Genomic DNA, 21671 nt, shown 5'->3' with positions numbered 1-21671 from the left:
TAATTGCCTCATAGCAAGGTTAAAAACATTCATGATCAATCAAGATCAGCAAATAAGGGTCCCGATTTTTTTTTTTTAACAAAGACAATAAAAGTGTGATTAATCTAGAATATAACCATAGGAAAAGCATGGTGAACCTACAAGATGATGGTGCAAATTTATCATGGTCAACAGTAATGTGGCATTTCATGTTCTTTAACATTAACCCATTAAGTCCTCATTGGAGGACAGTCTACTTTGTAATTTTTTTCAAGCATTTGTAACTGGCATCTACCTGTAATTTGATTTTCTCTAACTATATTGTTATGATAACTTACTTTTTGTTAACAACAAAAGTTACATCTAAATGTTAATTCTGCAAATATAGCCCTTCAGATTTTTTTGTGATGCCTCAATATAGAATAAGAAATTAAAACCTTTTCCTACCCATAGTGATGATAAAGCTCCATTTTCTATGTGCTGAGCTTCACAGCTGGTGTGAAATTTCACTGCTCTGATTACGAGCCTGTCTAATTTGAATCACTGTCCTCAAAATAGGACGCAGCAATTTGTAGCCAAAACGAAGGATTAAAAAGTAATTGTTAAGAAATATTGATATAGAATGTTCATGTGTCAAATTACATAAATGCAGCTTGTGTAATATATATATATATATATATATATATATAAATATAAAGAAAAGAGTATTGGGTACTAATGGGTTAAGTCTGTTTTCTGTATGCTACACAAATGTTTGATATGTCTGCCCCTGTGGCAATGAAACGCATTAGTTAATATAGACAACACACAAATGTTGTTTTTGTGTGTAACTGAACTATTGTTTTTACACCCCCTTTTTTTGAACTCCTGAAAATGAATCAGATTTGAAAGCTCCTCAGAGTGAAGGGAGTTTTGTTCTGCTATGTAAGTATTGACTGGGCATTAAAAGCATTGTAAAGGATTTGCATACTTGGGGGGGGGGGGGGGGGGGGGGCTAATAAAATAATCTCTCATGATTCCTGACCAGCATTCAATGTTCCTCGCATCAGCTTCACAATCCCTCGTGGTTTGTTTTTGAAATGTTAAACCTTAAAATGACTAACAGCAAGTCAAGCCTTTCACTTCCCACCTCAAGCTATATTAATACCTCACAATGTGAATCTCAATAAAAAAATTTTAAAAATTCAGATAATCTGACTGATTTTTAGGCGAGAGGCTCCTTTGAAATGACGGTGGGTGATGCACAAACCCATTAGCATTTCTCTGAATAACAAATTTTTTGATGCTTCAAAAAAAAAAAAAAGTTGTTACAAAAAAGATATTGTACAAGAAAGTTACATGATTAAGGGTTATTGCATACATACACAAAGAAAAACAAAAAAAATCTTTCAGACTCCAATCTTAATTTAAAACTCTTGGTTTGCGACATTTCCTAATCCAATTTATAAACCCCACATCCCCCTCTAGATCCTAATTTCATTTTTTTTTCAATCCCCATATATCTAAAAGTGGAGATGTGATGTCCTTGCTCAAAGAAATGTCTAGACACTGGCCTTTTTTATGCAAGTTATAATCCTTAACTCTTATAACAGTTATAATCCATGTAACTCATTCTAATACAATTGCATTTATTTATCTTACTAATTGATTGCTAATTTGCTTGTTATGTAAATGGATGCAAGTGGCAGTTTGTCTGCTTTGTACCCTGATGAAGGCAATGCTAAGCTGAAATGCATATTATTTTAATATTTTTTTTTGTAAACAGTAAAGTATTTTTTGATATGTGAGGTGCAGGGTTTCCTATACTTTATTGTGAGATTGTTTTTAACCCTATGAACCACAGTTGTGTTTTTATGATGTAGCACCTGTTCTTATCTATTTTCACATACAAATATTAAACCAACATAACTGTAAAATACCTGACTTAACAACGTGTTGAGATCAACCGGATACTAGGAACCATACGAGCCATGACGGGCAGAACGGCCTCTTCTCTCTCACAATGTTTTTACGTTCATATGACATAGACCTAATATCTAAAGTATTGGCATCACTTCCTGAAACGACTACTCCATGCTCAGTGAGGAACCAATTGCTGCTTTCCTTATGACTTTATATATCAGCCATGGTGCTTGATGTGAAGTGCAGCACTTAAACATTTTCAATAATTGCCATTTACAAAATACCATTAAAATATTCAATACACTATGAAGATAATACATATTTGACATTATTTACTGGATTAAATGTGTTATCCCTATCTACTTTAACATTACATTTTCTAAACTGGAGGGAAACAAAACCTACAAGCCATTCATTATGTTTCCAGACCATTTGATATGGAAGTTTTGTATATAAGTGAGTGAGAAGTGTCACCAAACCAATTTAATCTGAGTGACTGGACAGGCCTTGGTGCTCTTACCTCTGTCAGCAAACAGATGTGTAACAGTAAAAACATATAGTTCTTATTTTCATACAGCCCCAAAAAAAACTTTTAAAAATGATGGGAAACCAGGGAACTCACAAACCTTTAACATGAAGGGACTCCTTGGTTGGTCGTTGACAGGCTATTACCATTTTTCAAAATGCCTGATGTTTGCCTTGTTTCCGATTAGTCACTTTCGTGAAGTTTCGTTAGCCCTCCATAAATTTCAACACTCAAGAACTGTTCTGATACATTTCACAGAACAGATGGCGTATATTTCACAGCATTACCCAAAGGCTTCAATTGACCATTTGTTTTCAGTAGAATATTCCTGTTCACAAAGATTTATCATCCTCAGGCAACATAACAATGTGTGTGTGTGTGTGAGAGAATGTACCTTATACTGGAAACATCTTCCTCACATATTATTACTGTTTTATGTATTTATTAATTTATATATTTTTACTTTTAAAACATGATTACATATCAACCACAAGGTTATTGAATTTTAAAGTGGGACGGTTTTTAATGGATTGTTTCTAAGAAAACAGTGAAATTCTCATTTGGTTAATTAATAATTACAAACAAAATCAATAAAAACATCTATATTTACCTGTAAGTGATAACTCAGCAAGTCAGTATTAAAGTTGAACCCAGTCTCACCTCCTGAGGAAGAACAATAAAACAGTTATATTAAAAAAAATAATAAACTACATACACATGCAACAAAATATCCCAAAGCAACTTTTATAGAGTGCATAAATAACAGTGTTACTATCTAGGTGTCTCGGTTTCAATAAAAAAAACACAGCCTGCTGCATTAATCCTGCATTTTGTAGAGCACAGAGAGGGAGTGCTGTGATTTTTATTTCCATTGTTGTTGGATGGGATTTAACAAGACTTGCAGGGTCGAAAAGGGTCTGTCTATAAGATGGGGATTTTGCCTACACCTGATAGCCAGAAATGAAATATTACCTTCAATGGAACTCCCATTAGGGTTTGCAGAAAGTGAACTTCTCTGTTGCCAAATACATTTTTAATGCATGAAACAATATCCGTTTTCAATATTTATGAAATTACATACTGAAGACTGGAATTACATACTGAAGAGTTCACATTAACAAAACTGCACAGGTGGACCAATAAGATTCAATGCACATGAAAAAGTAAGAATATGACCATAACAAAGTTCAGATAATATAACCTGCGTTAGTTCCATTAAAGGTGAAAATCCCCACAAAATCCCCATCTTACAGACCCTTGTCTTTTCTATATCTGCTTGTTGACTATCTACATTATGTTTATAAATAAATATTGGGGTCTATTATAAAGATATAGACTGAGACTCATTACTGCCAAACAATTTTTGCAATTTTTTTTTTTGGTTCCTGGGTAGTAAGTGTTATTTCCTAATTGCTTATGCCTCAAAAGTATAGAAAATGGCTATTATTCCCCAGAAACTTTGCTTTTGTGACCAGGACAGTGATATTTTGAAATTTACCTATTTTCCAGAACATTCCAGATAGATTCAGTGCTGAGTAAACTTGGAGTAACTTCTAGAACTTTCTAGAACTTTCCAATAATATAAATAATAGTATAAATACAGGGGCCTTAAGCCCACCAGTTCAGTTTAGTTCCAGCTGTCTAAGTGGATACATATCTGCATTTTTCTGAGATGGCATCAAGGTCATAGGAGACTTCAAAATGGTGGCATTCCTGATGGGTCTCCAAGGCGGTTTTACCAAGTTTCCCTGCTATCTTTGCCTTTGGGACAGCAGGGACACCAAGGCACAATACCACAGGCGGTACTGGCCACAGCAGACCGAGTTCTCTGTGGGGAGGAACAACGTCAAGTGGGAGCCACTGGTGGACCCCCGGAAGGTGCTGATGCCACCACTGCACATCAAATTGGGCCTTATGAAACAATTTGTCAGAGCTCTAGATAAGGAGTCGGCAGCCTTCAAGTACCTTCAAGACTTCTTCCCTAAGCTGTCTGAGGCAAAGGTCAAAGCCGGTGTCTTTGTCGGACCACAGATAAAGAAGATCCTGGAGTGCAATGAATTCCCCAAGAAGCTCACTAGTAAGGAGAAAGCGGCTTGGAACAGCTTTGTCGCAGTGGTTCGGGGCTTCCTGGGCAATCACAAGGCCAAAAACTATGTGGAGCTGGTTGAGACTCTGGTGAAGAACTACGGCACAATGGGCTGTAGGATGTCCCTCAAAGTCCATATCCTTGATGCTCATCTTGATAAATTCAAGGAGAACATGGGAGCGTACTCGGAGGAGCAAGGTGAGCGCTTCCACCAGGATATACTGGACTTTGAACGCCGCTGCCAAGGACAGTATAACGAGAACATGATGGGAGACTACATTTGGGGGCTGATTCGTGAAAGTGATTTACAGTATAATCGTAAATCTCGAAAAACTACTCACTTCTAAATCTTTTGTAGTCATTTTTGTATTACTTTAGTATAAATACATGCTAATTTGGATTCATATGTTGTTTTTTTCTGACTTTATGTGAACGAAAAGACACAAATTCGCCCGTTTTCTCATTGGAAATAGGTAAATTTCAAAATATCACTGTCCTGGTCACAAAAGCAAAGTTTGTAGGGAATAATAGCCATTTTCTATACTTTTGAGGCATAAGCAATTAGGAAATGACACTTACTACCCAGGAACAAAAATTGTGTTACATAGTGTTATTGTTTAAACACATTTCTAGCAAGTGACATGTAGTTCTGATACATACCTGATAAATGTGTGACAGTCTTCCGAGTTTCTGCACCATACAAGGCTCTACATTTGAAACAATGACTGTAGCCCCACCTGCTGGTTTTAAAGCAATGTGTCACGTTTTTACTTGAGTCTTGCTGCAACACAAAAACATGCTCCATAATGCCTTCCCTGGCTTTGATCCTCTCCTTATTTCTGCATTATATTTCCTCTGCCTGACTCTTGAAATGAGTTTGGCTGTGTGCATGAATAACTTCAATTCATGAAGAGTCTGAGTGATTGAGCTGCTGCAGGTGGAGCATATCATTCTGAGAGCTATGGATCAAAATCAGATTGGTTTATTGCAGCCAGCTCCTCACTAAAATAATCAAATGTGTCTTTAATACCACTGGTATTATCACTGGTCTATAAGGTGGGGTCAGCAAGACATTTAAGAGTCTATGTATTTAGAATTCAGCTGTAAATCCAGATTTCTTTTTCGAGCTCCAGTGGCTACTGTCGGTACAACTAACCATTGATAGGTCTGTTTACGCATTTTAATACACATTTTCATTTTATATTACCACAATTTTATATTTGACTTATTAGAAAAGAAAAAAAAAACATAAAGGCATTACACTTTCTTTTATTGCAAACATGGGTTTCTGGAGTTAATTGTACAATAAAGGGCACTGATGTGCTACATTAAGGATATGATATATAAGTGATTAATAAATGATGGGCAATATAAATGCATTAGTATGAAGTTATTTTATTGATGATAAGCTAATGTCCAATTAATTATTAATCCTTTATAATGAAGACAAGAATATATCCATAACCATTAAAACCTTTTGACAAATGTCTATTACCTGCATCACTGAAAGCATTCCTCACTAATGCACTGACAACAATAAATTGCTTGCATTTGCATACAGTTCAGGAATCGTTTATATTATGCTCTTCTTCTTTCAAGAAAGCAGTGGGAAAGTATAGACACCATAATTAAGTACATCAGCAAGACATTAAAGTGATTCATATTAGTTAAAGTATTATTTTTCACTGAACAAAAAAAAAAAACTATAATAATTTTCTTTTTTTTATTGTATCAAATTATAAACTTAATAGTTTCCCATTGTAAAAGCACAGCAAAGTGTAAAAAAAGCACAGTGAAAGCCTGGCAAAATATTGGTAAGCACTGTAAAGACCAGAGAGGTATGGTAAAGCATATTAAAAAACATGGTAAACTAGTGTGTAGTCAATGCATAATATGGGAGCCATGGTGAAGAAAAGCTGCAAAATTAGAGTGCAAATGTACTGCTGTAAAAGTTTAGGACTAAGATATTAATAGCCACCCAAAACCCATTTCTTCAGCCCATTGCTTTTGTGAATATTATCAGAGAAGCATATTTAAATGGCACCACAATAAAAGTGATAACCTTTCAGCAGCAGCAGCAGCAGCAGCAGCAGCATCCTATCTGGACAGTGTGGGTGTGTGCATGCGTCTAAAAGGAATCTGATCGTTTCTGAAATCACTGTCTGCATGTGACTAGCCCTTTAATCATATCACCAATGTCTATAAATCACGAGCGGCACAATCATAAATGTAAGACTGATAGCACAGATGCCTTGTTATTACTCATGCACTATTGGAGAATTTGAGCCTGATTAGAATTACTGGTTACTGTTTAATCTCAACAGAGAGGGTTATTTTCAATATAAAGATAATGCATTCCATAACAGGACCCCAGATCAGTTTTTAGCCACAGGTGCTGGAAATCCTAATAATCAAGTTATTTCATATAATTTGTATTGTTCCACATTTCCAGCTGAAATAGTTAACCCAGTTAAGCTGTAACAATACATTAAGAGCCTGTTAATTGACTTGCTAATGACAGTTACTGATGGAGTGCATTTTTTTTCATCCTGATTAAATTTGCATTACAGTAAAGTACACTAACCTGCTTGATTTTTTTGAGGATGCAACATCGACAATGGATAATTGCAAAGCATATGAGCATATGGTTTATTTAGATTTCCAGAAAGCTTTTGACAAAGTCCCGCATAAAAGATTAATTCTCAAACTGAACGCAGTAGGGATTCAAGGAAATGCTTGCACATGGATTAGGGAGTGGTTAACATGTAGAAAACAGAAAGTACTGATTAGAGGAGAAACCTCAAAATGGAGCGAGGTAACCAGTGGTGTACCACAGGGATCAGTATTAGGTCCTCTGCTATTCCTAATCTAATTAATGACTTAGATTATGGTATAGTAAGCAAACTTTTTAAATTTGCAGACGACACAAAAATAGGAGGCGTGGCAAACACTGTTGCAGCAGCAAAGGTCATTCAAAATGATCTAGACAGTATTCAGAACTGGGCAGACACATGGCAAATGACATTTAATAGAGAAAAGTGTAGGTACTGCACGCAGACAATAAAAATGTGCATTATAAATATCATATGGGAGATACTGAAATTGAAGAAGGAATCTATGAAAAAGACCTTGGAGTTTATGTTGACTCAGAAATGTCTTCATCTAGACAATGTGGGGAAGCTATAAAAAAGGCCAACAAGATGCTCAGATATATAGTGAAAAGTGTTGAATTTAAATCAAGGGAAGTAATGTTAAAACTTTACAATGCATTAGTAAGACCTCATCTAGAATACTGTGTTCAGTTCTGGTCACCTCACTACAAAAAGGATATTGCTGCTCTAAAAAGAGTGAAAGGAGGGCGACCAGAATTATTCCAGGTTTAAAAGGCATGTCATATGCAGACAGGCTAAAAGAATTGAATCTATTCAGTTTTGAACAAAGAAGACTACGTGGCGATCTGATTCAAGCATTCAAAATTCCAAAAGATATTGACAATGTCGACCCAAGGGACTTTTTCGACGTGAAAAAAGAAACAAGGACCAGGGGTCACAAGTGGAGATTAGATAAAGGGGCATTCAGAACAGAAAATAGGAGGCACTTTTTTACACAGAGAATCGTGGGAATCTGGAACCAACTCCCCAGTAATGTTGTTGAAGCTGACACCCTGGGATCCTTCAAGAAGCTGCTTGATGAGATTCTGGGATCAATAAGCTACTAACAACCAAACGAGCAAGATGGGCCGAATGGCCTCCTCTCATTTGTAAACTTTCTTATGTTCTTAAAGGCTAAAATAAATTGCTACAGTATTTATTGTGAACTACAATAAATGATGCAGTCCCTTCCATTGATTCGTACTGCCTTCTCGTTCAGTTGGCAGCTATTTGTTTCCTTAAACAACTAGCTGCTTTCCCTATGGACTGATATGCTTTCAGCCAGTAACATGCTTTGACCGCTGAGGTGAAATTATCTAGGAAGTACATACAATTGTATCAGATTTCCTGAGAGTAAGACATGGCACCAGCTATCCTCTTTAACACATGTTTCTTTCAAAACTGCACATTTGATACCTTTGTAGCGAATGGAAGTGCAAAGCAGGCAGGATTTATGGAATTCATTTGTTAGCTAGAATCACTTTAAAAGGAACCCATTTAGAGTAAGATGAGTGTAAGCCTCCTGCATATTTAACAGTGCGCCACTGGAGCAATAAGGTACTTGCTTGAACAGGGTATGTCTCTGCAGCTAATTATTTGCCTCAAGGAGCTGCACCAAGAACAATGTTGTTAATTATCAGCTCTTAGATTTTAGGGCTCAGTGCTTTATTAGCACTGTTCTACAGCATATGAAAGATGTAAGCTCACATACCAGAGGCTGCAATTATTATCCGTAGGGCTTTCTATTCTAGCACAAAAGAAAAGCTCCTTTACTCTGATGCCTGGCAAATGATATTTTTAGTCACAGAAAAAAATACTTCCAGTTAACAGCTCTTGACTGTTCATCAAGGGGAACTGAACCTTCATAAGCTTGTTACATAAACTAAAAGGTTTTAACCAGAGCTTTCATCTTCATTTTCATACAGTTTCCCCTCGAGGTCACAAACAACCCCCATCGCCCATTCCTCTAACCAGCACTTAAGAGGTACCTGTGTTTTGTAGCCTCTTAGTGTCCCAAGGCGGCAAGGATGATGCAAATTGTATTTTTATAGATTGGATCTGAGTAAGTTGTGAAGTTTCTGCAATATGTGACAACACTTGACAAAGTCATTAGCCAAGGAGTTAGTCAGTCTTTCTTGACATTTTTTAAAAGAAGTTGTCAGAATACAGGCTGTAGCATACATGTCTAGTAAACAGACAAAGAAAAATTATAAAATGTCGTGCATAGCAATTGTTTTTTAATGGATTTTAAAATGATTTTGTTTTTACACATTCTAATAGCCCATATATCATAGCAACATTCCCCCTGTAATGTATTATCATTGCCTTTGATGCCAAAGTTTCTCTTAAAGGGAAAGGAAAAGTCAGATCTCATTTTCAGCACATATCTTCTTCTAAATGAGATTCTTTCAGCAAAAGACCATGATATCAACCCCAATAATGGCTCCAATGTGCAAGTCCGTCTTTTGTTAGACACACTGAGAATTCTGGAGGCTCCCTTGGGGGCTAGAGAGATGGTTTCAATCTCTGTAAGTCAAGAAAAGACAAAGATAAAAGGAATCAAATATAATAGAACTGGTTGCTGATAAAGTAAGACAGGTATAATTAAGATCTGATTTATGTCTGAAGCCCAACATACATGTTGTTCAGTCTTTTCCCTGAATACAGAGCGAGTTTTAAAATCCATTTTCCAGTCCTTCACTTGCTTCAGTACCATATATTTGCTCGCTTTAACCCCATTGTGCAGTTGACCTTTCATTTCTAATACTTTTCACTTTGAATTTTATTGATGAATATAAAGGCTGTGATGTAAAAATACCTTTTCATTTTTTTAAATGTTTGTGATAACTCGAAAAAATACAGCCAAACTGCATTTATTCATTAGAGAGCAAGAGAACAAATTTACTAAATAATTATAAATAAAACAAGAATTAAATGAGAATAGTTTTATTGGACTTTTGAATCCAGCTTCACGCACAAATGTATTGAGTTTTGTAGCCATAAGAACTCAAAACACCATGTTCCAAATGTGAAGGACAAGCTGTCCTTTAAAAAAGAATAATAATCCTGGATAAATAGCTTTCACAGTTTTTCTACCAAAGTCAATGTGGTCAGCATAATCTGTCGTCTTCTCTCATTAAACCGGTTTTGAATATTTGTAACTGTGTTTGTGGTTAGCGAGTTTAATAACTGATACTGACTAATGCATTTTCTAAACTTTCACAAATGAAATAAAACTGCTATAAAATAATAGGACTCTTCGCCCACATTACTTCTCTCCATCAATTTGAATGACACTGCTTCATCTATGTTATATAAATCAGTCATATGAAGACAATGGGGGTCATGTATCAAGCGTTTGTGACGGCATTAAGGCCATAGCGCCTTAGCCATGCACTTTAAGGCGTGCCAAGTATTAATTATATGCATGGGCAAATTGTAGGTGGGGCTGATTTGAAAATGAAACCTGCGATATTAAAATGAGATTTAAAGCTCTCAAAGGGTCCACAAATAACTTACTTGGGAGCATCATGGTAGCAGTCATAACATATTTCTTATAACGGAGAATGCAGACTCCTAACCTTCCTGAACAACCAGAAACTGAGAAAGAGCATTGAGAAGAAGGGAGAGTATTTAGGGTCCGCATTACCCTTTTTGATCTCCCTGAGAATTAAATAAAACGGGTTATTTCATTATGTACAATTGTTTGTATTCATCGTATAATAAACTTGGTTCATTAAGTTATCCTTTTCATTATGTATATTTGGTTTTATCCATCGTATAATAATAATATAATATAAAGTCAAGACACTTAGTTAACACGGGTCATTTCTGCCTCTCCAGATGAGCTACGCATGCCTCATTAATTTCGAGCCAGTTAATACATTCGGGATGGGGTTAAATTTGTGCCGCGGCAGAGCGCTACTTTACACTCTGCGTCGTTCCATCTTGATACATGTCCCCCAATGTATACAAAAGCTCAACAATAGGCAAGTGCATCTGTAATGCAGTCTATTTTCTCCAGTCTAATTAACTTTTGTTTTCTCAAGTTGGTTGTAAGTTTTGTTTGGATGATTTTTCTCCTTTCTAAAAATTGGAGTAATTACTTTGAAAATATGACCCAATGATATCTTAGTAAATAAACAGGGGAAACATTCCTTACAATGATAACTGATGGTATGAAGAAAGCTAAACGTCCTATCAGTGGTAAAACTGAAGTGATATAGCAGCAGGGTTGTTGGTTGCAATCCTTAAAAAAGCAGTTGATTGCATCCCCAGCTGCTATGTAATAACCACAGAGACTGTCTCATAGAGATCATAAAGAGATCCATGGAAAGTTCAGGCCTCTGAGCAGTGCTGTCACGGAAGCGTGCAGCAACTCTTTTTTTGTAAGGTGTAACCAAAATTGAAATAAGAGACTGAGCCAACTTTAGACTAGCCTCTCAATCTGGCAGAATTAAATCAATAGTATTGTACTGTTTTTGACTGGATTTCTGATTGTGTCTTCTCTATATTATACCCGGTGACTGATGTGGCTTTATTGGCACAAAGGAATTTTCCATTCTTTAACCGATAATTGTGATGTAATTATCGACAGATAGTATAAACAGGTGCGTTGAACTTCAATATTCGCAGATAGTTGATGTATAGAAGAATCCGCTCACTGAAAAACGTGAAGTGGCAACAGGAATCAATGCTCTTCATAAGAGGAAGTGCTGCATGCAAATGTTTTGATCAAATTCTGACCAGCATCACTGGGTATAAACATTATTTCTGATTTGAAGACTTGCACTTCATGCTTCACAATGCAGATTTGGTATATCAATCCAGTTGTGTAATGATCAACTTTTTCCATCAGCCAAATATAGCAAATATTTAGTTTCAGACAATACTGCTGGAGCAATGCTAGAGGGGGATATGGGGTCTGTGGACCCCACAAGGACCCCAGATTTGCCTGTGAAGATCCTAAAGTAAAGCAACTTGTGATTTAAAAAAAAAGATTTCATTCATGGCAGGTGGCTAGGAGAAACAAAGCATACAGAATAGATAAGCTAGGGTTCATTTGTTCATTTTTTTCTTTGAATTTCTCTTCTAGAAACTCAACCACAGCTTTGATGTGTGCATCTCCACCAGTTTGAAACCACATCTCTCCATCACAGCCAATTTATCTCTCTGAAACTTGAAAGGAGTTTTTGTTTTTTTGTTTACTGACACAGCAGATGACTGGCTGGGACTTTCTGTACTTTTTTTTTTTCACATGATTTTGGATACCAACCATGAAATCGTAGGAGTCTGCTTTGACAATAAGGCAATTATACCCAGCGTATGCTATCTTCCTTGGAAGAAAGCCTTAAAAGGAAGAAGATTGTTGCACTGAATTTCTTTCAGACTATAACAAAAGAACAGTGCCTTTCCTAAAGGATTGGAAGTACATCTGGTATGATAATAGACTGTAATCATTTATAATTTTGAAAAAAAAAATTCACAGCGATGCAGATAGTATTCTAGATCACAATATCCAAACACAAAGCATGGAGTTTTTACAATGAGCTTCAGTTAGTAATATTTTCTCTATCAGGATTGAATAAACTATAAAGAAAGCAACCAGTTAGACGTGACCATTTAGAATGTCGCGTTATCACATTGTGAATTATTCTGGCTTTTTTTCTTATTTTAATTCCCTCAAAATTAAATATGGAATATAAGTTCAAAGCTTTTGGTAATATTCCTTAGGCCCCAAGAAGTTTGAACTTCTGTAAAAACTACCCGGTCGGATCAAGACAGTAGTCTGCTCTGTCAAAGACTGTGAATGATCACTATACTCTACACATTCCGCTTTGCACAGCCCACAGGCTGTTTCATTAATATTTTTAATTTGTAAAAAAAAAAAAAAAAAAGCAGAAATCAAAAGGCTTACCCTGAAGGTATTTTAACATTGTGAAGACTAGGCCTTAAAATATCAAAAAGGCCACACTCAGCACCCAAGGGGAATACTGCTTCATGGTTTGTGTAATTTTCAGCAGTGCCAGACATTTCATTCCTTACAATACAATCTCTGCCCAAATTCATTGGATGGAATTGACAAGCTAAGCTTAGTGAACAAGCAAATTGTTTTGTTTTTGCTTCTTAGTTTTTTTTTGTTTTTTTTTGCGAGCTAGAGAGTACGCCTATTATGTTTACAACGGTCACATAATTCAAGGCATTTTGGCTTTGATTAATTTAATAAGAGGATCATTTACCATTACATTTGGTGGTTCCCTTGTTTAAATTATGACCCTGTGCATGTCTGTTGCTTACTGGGTTGTGTTAATGTCACCTAGGATGGAGCTCTGAGATGGCATTAGGAAAGCCAAATTGAAACCTGGTCCAGGAGTTAGTGTAAAAGAGACTAAAGAGAGCCAGACTGAACAAGACCCACCAGAGAGAGAGAGAGAGATGAGGGACCTTGGGTAGGGCAGCTCCCACATGCTGTATAATTTATCATAATACAGCTCTAATAAAGTTTCCCAGCCTCTAGAAGGAGAGGTACTGGCCAGCTGAATTAGCTCTATCCACACACGGTACAGCATATCAGAGTTCTAGTTCTTTCAGCATATGATGTTCGCAACATTTTCGAACCCATCCAGAACAATATGTTTCCAAATGCATGCGTTAGGGAGAAACTGTCATGTGCTTCTACCTATGATCTGATATATTACTGCTCTTAGAAAAGTAATCCTCAATAGAGTCAAGGGCTGCATTACAAAATCTGAATCTGCTACAAGCGATTACCTCTGCTTGTTGTGAAAGCATAGAACTGCAGCCCTCTATGAACATGGTAATCAATGCCCACCCCTGTATCACTGATCGCTTTTGAACATAGCAGACAGTTATTGATAAAAGTTAAAATATGCATCATTGCCCATTCAAGTTACAAAGTATGCTGGCAGGGTACCCAGCAGGGGTTTGGGGATAAAAACTCACTTAGATTTCTCCAGTGCATTTCTCCCCTGGAATATCACAATAATTCTTCTGTATTATTTATGGAATCACATTTTATAAGGCAACACATTTAACCTCTGTTTAAGCCGGTGTATATTACAATTTGCTCTCCCAAACAGAGACTCCAGACAACTTTTTAAATCTACATTGCAATCACATAAATAGAACAGATTGTGTGATGGGAAATTCTGCTGAGTCACCTTTATCTTTGGCGCAGGGACACCAGATGAAGATGCACTACGCTCTTGGAGAGTGCTGGTGTAGAACAGGCGCAAGGGACTATTGGTGATTCACCGGGGAGCATACCAATATAATCAATCTTTCTCGGTTTCAGTTAGACTGTGAACTATTTTGCCATGTAGTGCCTTCATGCCACTCTGATAAAAAAAAAAAAAAACATAATAAAAAAAATAATTAAATCTTCTCTCCAGGCCCTCTTTAATCATATTTTCTTTTGCCTCTGCACAATTTCTGTTCTGTATGCTACATAGAAGCTAAATTCAATTTCAACATGAAGCTGCTCACTAAGAGTTCAGTGCACTGAAAAGAAATTCCCTGGACCTAAATTCTAATGCAAGGCAAAGAATGTTCAGAAGTGACATTAATTACTTGAGCAAATCAGAGGACATCTATCTAAATTCATTGAACAAATATATACATAAGTACAGCACCACCTTAATGTCAACATGTTTAATATTAGAATGCCTAACAGTACATACATTACGACCTTGGCACAAAGTTCCAAAGTAACAAGAGATTTGTAATTATCTATCATGGGAGGATCATTTTATACTGATTTTCTTACAGGAAAACATGGGAGAAATAAAGAAAAAAAGAATACATTAAATGAATTACATATATCCACTACCAGCAATGTTAGCCAAACAATGTATTACTCTGCATGTGAAATAGCAACAGAAAGAAATAAACATTTAAAAAAGAAAGAAAAATGTAAGCCTTACAAAGTGCACTAGTGAGTATGCAACGTTAAGCTTCACAGCAACTATACTGTAATATGGCCTTGTGAAGTACAGAATACACTATATGTAAATATTAGTTTACATCAATGCCTGTTCACAAAGTGTTGATGCACATCTGTATGCCTGGTTGTGAATATTACATTTCTGAAGTATTCCACAGTCCAAATGCAGAACACAGAATAGATGCACCCCCACTTGTCCAATGCATGCTACCGTTTCTAATCCCAACTTTAATCCTGGCTGCTAGAGTAGATATACTGAGATAAAGATTAAAATGCACAGTTCCCAGAACAGAAGGAAGGCTTCAGGACAGAAATCAAGTGCTGGTGTTAAACCAGGACATCCCAGGTATTAGCAGCCCCTGAGATTTATACTGTAAGGGAGCACCATACTGCACAGTCTATTGACAGTGTGGGCAAGAAGAGTAGTTCTGGAAATAAATTGTTCTTCTCTGGAGTTGGCCATTCATTAAATTGGACATAATTTAACTTAATGAGGAAATGGATTTGAGTCATTTACTTACATATATTTCATGCTATTGTAGTTTAATCATAATTTTACCTGATTGCACATTGAGGACCATGTTGCTTTTCCATGTATTATGTTAATATCTACCATGACACAAATAAAGGCTTTATCTCCAGAATATTATACCATGTTTTTTTACAGCCTTTGATTAAATATACAATCTATATTCAGTACAAACTCTTCAAGGAATACGCACCAAGGATGCTGTATTCATCTGAAGGCTAAGTGTATGCCGAGTCTCTTATGTTTGTTGTAGAGATTGAGAGAACAGGTATGGAATGTCCTACACAGCAGGTTTGGAGACAATGCTCAAGTTCATCCCAAAGGACCTCAGATGGATTAAGATCCTAATATTTAGAAAGTCCCTGCTGTTCTCAAAGCAGTATCTAACTGATGGAAATGTGTCATCTTGGTGCACTGCTGTCATGTTACGGTACACTGCCAGTAGTACAGCCCGTCATGATACTGTAAAACAAGAACATTTCACGAGCAAGAAATGCTTGCTAATTTCACATTTATTAAAAATCTGCAAAATTAATGTGCTGTGAAATATATTATTCATACATGTGCCGTACATTAAAAGAAAAAGAAGCACAAACATTTATTGCAGCAAAAATTGACCTCGAAGGCCATTAGCTAAGTTAAGTTGCCATGTATCTTTGACCTGCCCATTCGCTGGATATCAATCAGATTGAGTCCTCATGCACTGAAGTGTATTAGACGGATGTCCTCAGACAAGGAGACCTAATACTGTTGCAATAAGCTTTATTTTCTATATAACATTTACTTTGCATAACATGTGTGTATGTGTTTGAAAGCACATCATTACAATTAATAAATTGTAAAACCTCTGCTTTGTATAACCAGTGGGAGGGGGCCTGTGTACTGAGAATATGTTTACATTTGGGGGAAGGGAATTAGGTCAGAGAAGCCAGAAAGGCTGTGGAAAAGAGCAGGAATGGCAGTCGCTGAAGGTAACCCTAACCCAAACAGCATCCACACCCAGCTGCATCAGAGCAGGCTCAGACAGAGCCGATATAACAGAACTAGAGATTAGTTCTTTGCATTTCCTTACAACCAAAAGCAGCACTCAGATCTGGCAGGGAAGTTGTCCAGACGTGGTAATCTTTCTTTCTGTATTAGGCTAGCAATTTATAAACTAATATGTTTATAATTTGTCGTAATTCTATGTGTGTGTGTGTGTGTGTATATATATATAAATAAATAAAATCAGTCCTACAATTTAGACTATGATTCATATTAATTGTTGTTAAAAAAAAATAAAAAAAAAATACATGAACCTTACACTGAGTGATGGTCTGTTTCTTTTTGGTATACCGATATGCTGTTATTTAATCTTAATTATCCCATAATAATGTTAGAACTGTAATCTGATATGTCGTGGAAGGCTATAATATGATGATTGTTAAATTACTGTTTACCATACTTTTAGTTGTTACATATCAATTTGAATAAAAACATACATATTAAAATGGAATGATTATTACAGAGAATAAAAACTAAATTATCATATTAATAAAAATCCAAACACTACAATGTATGCCTGTAGCGCTGAAGGATGAATGGTCCCTAAAACCTCTCTACTGACCATTAGCATTCCGAGTCCAGACAAGAGCCTGCATATATAGCTCTACAAGTTATCTGTATTTTACAATACCAGAGAACCCCCTTTATCAGAACAGATGAAGGCACTTTTGTTTCTTCAAATGTGCTGATCGGACACTTCTGGATTCTGTTCTTTGATAAATGGAGTACAACAGTACATTCCTAGGTTCTGGATAAAAGTGATTTCCTATGACAGAGTATATAATAATGTATTAACCCAGGAAATCAGTGCCAGTCCATGTACCAGGCAATTCTCAAAAGGTGTTTCCCCAGCACCTCTGCATTTACTGTACCACGTACATCAAGTTAAGAAATGTCTCCAAGGCACTATTTCAAATCAAATCTGATGGAAAGTGTTTTTTTTAGGTGAAAACAATAAATTAATTAATTTCTTAATTTAATTGATATTGTGGGAATACATTCATTTAAGTTTGTATACATCAACAGAAATACAAAGACATGTTTTTTTTTTATGTAAGAAGATTGATGCAAAACCTGGTGACATCCGGCAGCTGAATATAAAAGCCATATTATCCATTTTGAGAAAATCTTTCCCACTGACAGTAAAACTGATGTTTAGCTTATACGATGTGGTGTAATTGTTTCAAAATACATTTATCACTTCAATTTCTAATGCAAGAAACTTCAATATAGTAAATATTATAATGATGTTTGCATTATGAAAAATCGGATTTCTTTTTTATTGGATTTCCCTGCATTAGGTGAATGCACAAGCGTGCGCCTGAGTGGCTGCGCTCTGTGATATAACCTCTGGAACGTCAATAAATATATATACAAGCAGTTACCAAACCAAACCAAATTTATAAAATTCATTATTTCCAATAAAAGCCCAGGGTTACCTGCAGTCCTGCTTCTTACATGCAAAAACAAACAAACATTTTAATGGCAAAGATGCTAGCAACTATACAGTATTAAAAAAAAAAAAAAAAACTGATGCCAAGTGTTCCCTAGTAAAAGCATCTGATGAGTCCATTTAGTTGCAACCAATACTCTGAGTACTTGCTAAATTGCAGAAAAGACATTGTTTTCCTCTTGAATACAGGACTTGCCTCACCAAGTGTTCACTCACAAGTGTTTCTCTATTCCATACTGTATAGAAACCCAGTACCAGCCCATGTATTTCTAATACCTGATATATCAATATTTAATAATAAATACCTATACATATTTTCCCATTTGGAAAGTTATTGTAACGTGCTATTGTTTCTACTATTAAATAACTGTTTGCATATTTAAATTATGTTTCCAAATAATATACTGTTAAAAAAAAGTCTTATTTCAGATAATATGGTATAATAATTACAGCACAGTATAATGCTTTGTCAAACTACAATTCTAATGAAGTATTTTAGACCATTTGAAGGTCCTGTCTTGCAGTTCCAGCCTTGAACAACAGAGTCCCCTTGTGGCAGGAAGAGACATTAAAAAGGGTGAAAAGATCCTACAACACCTTTAAATATATATGTGCATATTGAGATGTGTTCAATCTATAATAACCAACTGCAATTTTGGTGAAATGTGGTAAAAAAACTAAAAACAATATCTTACAATTTGCATTTTAATTCTTTTTGGATTTGAAACACAGATTTCAAGCTACACTCCCAGTACATGCATTCTTCTTTTGACACTTGTATTTTTCAGGTATTTGAGTTATTTCAATGATGATGGGCCTGCAAAAACAAGTTTTTGCAATGAGGCCCACATTATCGTCTGAAGGTCATGCATTGATTGGGTGCGTGTGTGTTGTATGGAAAGTCAAAAACACAGGCAAATAATGCTAGATACAAGCAGAGGTGACCGTAGATAGAAACAAGCACATGCAAGCAAACTGAAATATAAATTGCAATTGCAACTGGATATGTTACAGCCCAAAGGATGCTCACTGTTATAGATAAGCCACAATTACAACATGTGCTCACTAGGTGGCATGTTTTCTCGACAAGGCTCCTAGGAGCAGCATTCATGGCATTCCAAGTATATAAGACTCCACAGTAAAATTTTAAGCCCCACCTTTGTGTTTACAAGTTCAGAGAAATTCGTTTTTGTCAGGATTGGCGCTGTCTTGGGCTAGTGTGTGACTGGTAAGCCTCAGGAGCATTTTTAAAAGAATACAATTCAGGCTGCAATTCAACTGCTATACAGCATGTGAGAATGCAGTGTAGGCTGCTTATTCATGTTATCAAGCAGATTGAGTGATCTTTGTTATTGCTCCTAAACTATGCAGTACCTTACATTTACTTTTCTCACTTGTGGGATTTAGTTTGGTTTTTATCAGGACAGCAAATTATTCAGAAAAAAAAATACCTTTATAGATTTATGTCCAATTATTTTACTTCTGTTATTTTCTTCCTCGATTTAACACTGTAACCATCTAATAATTTAGAATCTCCCCACAATTTTTGGTTGTCAATTCAAGCCAGCTGAGCAGGAGTCTACAGTGCTCCTGCAATGGATATAATACCCAGAATGAAGTCAAACCTGGGGTTGACAAGGCAAATTCCATTTTCATATTTCCATTCTCATATTTCAAGGAAATACACAATCCATGATAAACAGCGATTATACGATACCCAACAGGTGGTCTGATAAACCAGGCAGTTCTGTTCTAGGTCAATAGAATTAAGTTATGGTAGAGAATGAATGTGAATGTATTACTTAGTCAGTGAAGTACAAGTGTATTGCAAAGATACATGCAATATGTTCCTTATAACAGATACATCAAAGGCTCTGCATAGTCAATTTGTTTTTCAAATATGAAAATATACTGTCATATTGGTTGCCAGTTATGTATTTTCATCACAATTTTGGACCATGAATGAAAGATATGGCTATGCTGGATTTCATGTGCAACTAATTTCTCTAATTTTGGAATGAGAATCTTTTCCACAGAGAGATTTTAATTAAACTTGGGTCATGATAATTAGCATTCAGTTGCACAGTGTATGTAACTAGGCAGAAGCAGAAGCATATTGAACAGCAATGTACAAAACGCTTGCCTTTAATCACTTCTAAGCATGTAAATGTGCATTATTGCAGGTAATTATACATGACAGATCCTCGGCTGTCCTGACTCACCAGGTATAATGGTTTGAATGACTCATTTTGCAAAAGAAAACAAGTATTGTACTGGATCATTAGCTGCCGGTGGAGGTAAATCTAGATAACAATAATTTACATATGTGTACTTTATTATATACGGACAATACTGTACAATCTACACTGAAGATAACGGTTCCTATAGTCACCATGCTGATAAATTTCCAGTACGTTAAATCACCTGGATATCTAGACCATGTAACAGTAGTTTTACAGCATGATATACTTTTTGGACATTATCAGTACACACACACAGGAAGTCAAGAGCTTTGATAACACAGGAAATCAATGTTCTGTTGATTATCTGCAGTCAGGCAAACAGAATATGAAAAGACACATGTTCAAATGAGATTTAAAAACAAAATACCAATACCACAATGTTACAGCTTTATTCAATTGATCTAAACAGCTGAAGATCTCAATAATCAGTGAAAATAACAACGATGGATAAAGACACAAGTGGTAAAAACACACTATAGTTCAACAGGACCAAATTCTGGGGAGGTGTTTCTTACATTGGTGGCTGATGACACAAACTTCATGTGATCGAGAAAAGGATGTTGGTTAAAAACAAAAAACAAAAAGCCCTTTTTGATTACCTTTGACCTCTAATTCTGTTTTTGTGTTAACCACAGTAAATTAAAACAATAATGTGCCAAATGATCTAAGCTACACCAGTGACATGTATACATTATCACTGAACTATTCTCAAAACATTCTGATGTTCTGAATAGCTTTTTTTATTAACGGATTACATTGCTTTTCTGCCTCCGTTTTTTTTTTTTTTGTGGCTACAGGTTTTCTCTGCCCAGCATTTCACAAGAACCCTTACACATCAAACATTACGCAATATCCTTTTAAATAACTGTATGTTCAGAAATAGCACAAGCTGGACTACCGAGTAAAACAATCCTCTGGGTAATGATGAAACTGCATGTACCAGTACATCCCAATCTGTTATGAAGCAGGGATAGTAGGACACAGGCTATAATCAGGTGTTCTGCATTCTGGTTCTCACAAATCATTCATTATTCTTCAGACCTGTTCCATTTTCCTTACTGCTGATATCACGCCACATTTCTGATTAACAAACACATTGTAGAACTATGGATCTGCCTTCCACATGAATGGTCCCATCCTTCTTCATGAACATACAGTAACAGTACTCAACCCAGAGATACCCAGTCTCTTCGGCGCCATTTTCATGACAGGTGTACTTTTCTCGTTAGCAGTACTAGAACTAGACTTGTTAGTAGATTTTACCACGAAAGTTGTTCAGGATCTTACGCAAGAGT

Source organism: Acipenser ruthenus, chromosome 28 (assembly GCF_902713425.1).
Source record: "Acipenser ruthenus chromosome 28, fAciRut3.2 maternal haplotype, whole genome shotgun sequence".
Classification (NCBI taxonomy): domain Eukaryota; kingdom Metazoa; phylum Chordata; class Actinopteri; order Acipenseriformes; family Acipenseridae; genus Acipenser; species Acipenser ruthenus.
This window is presented reverse-complemented; position numbering follows the sequence as displayed.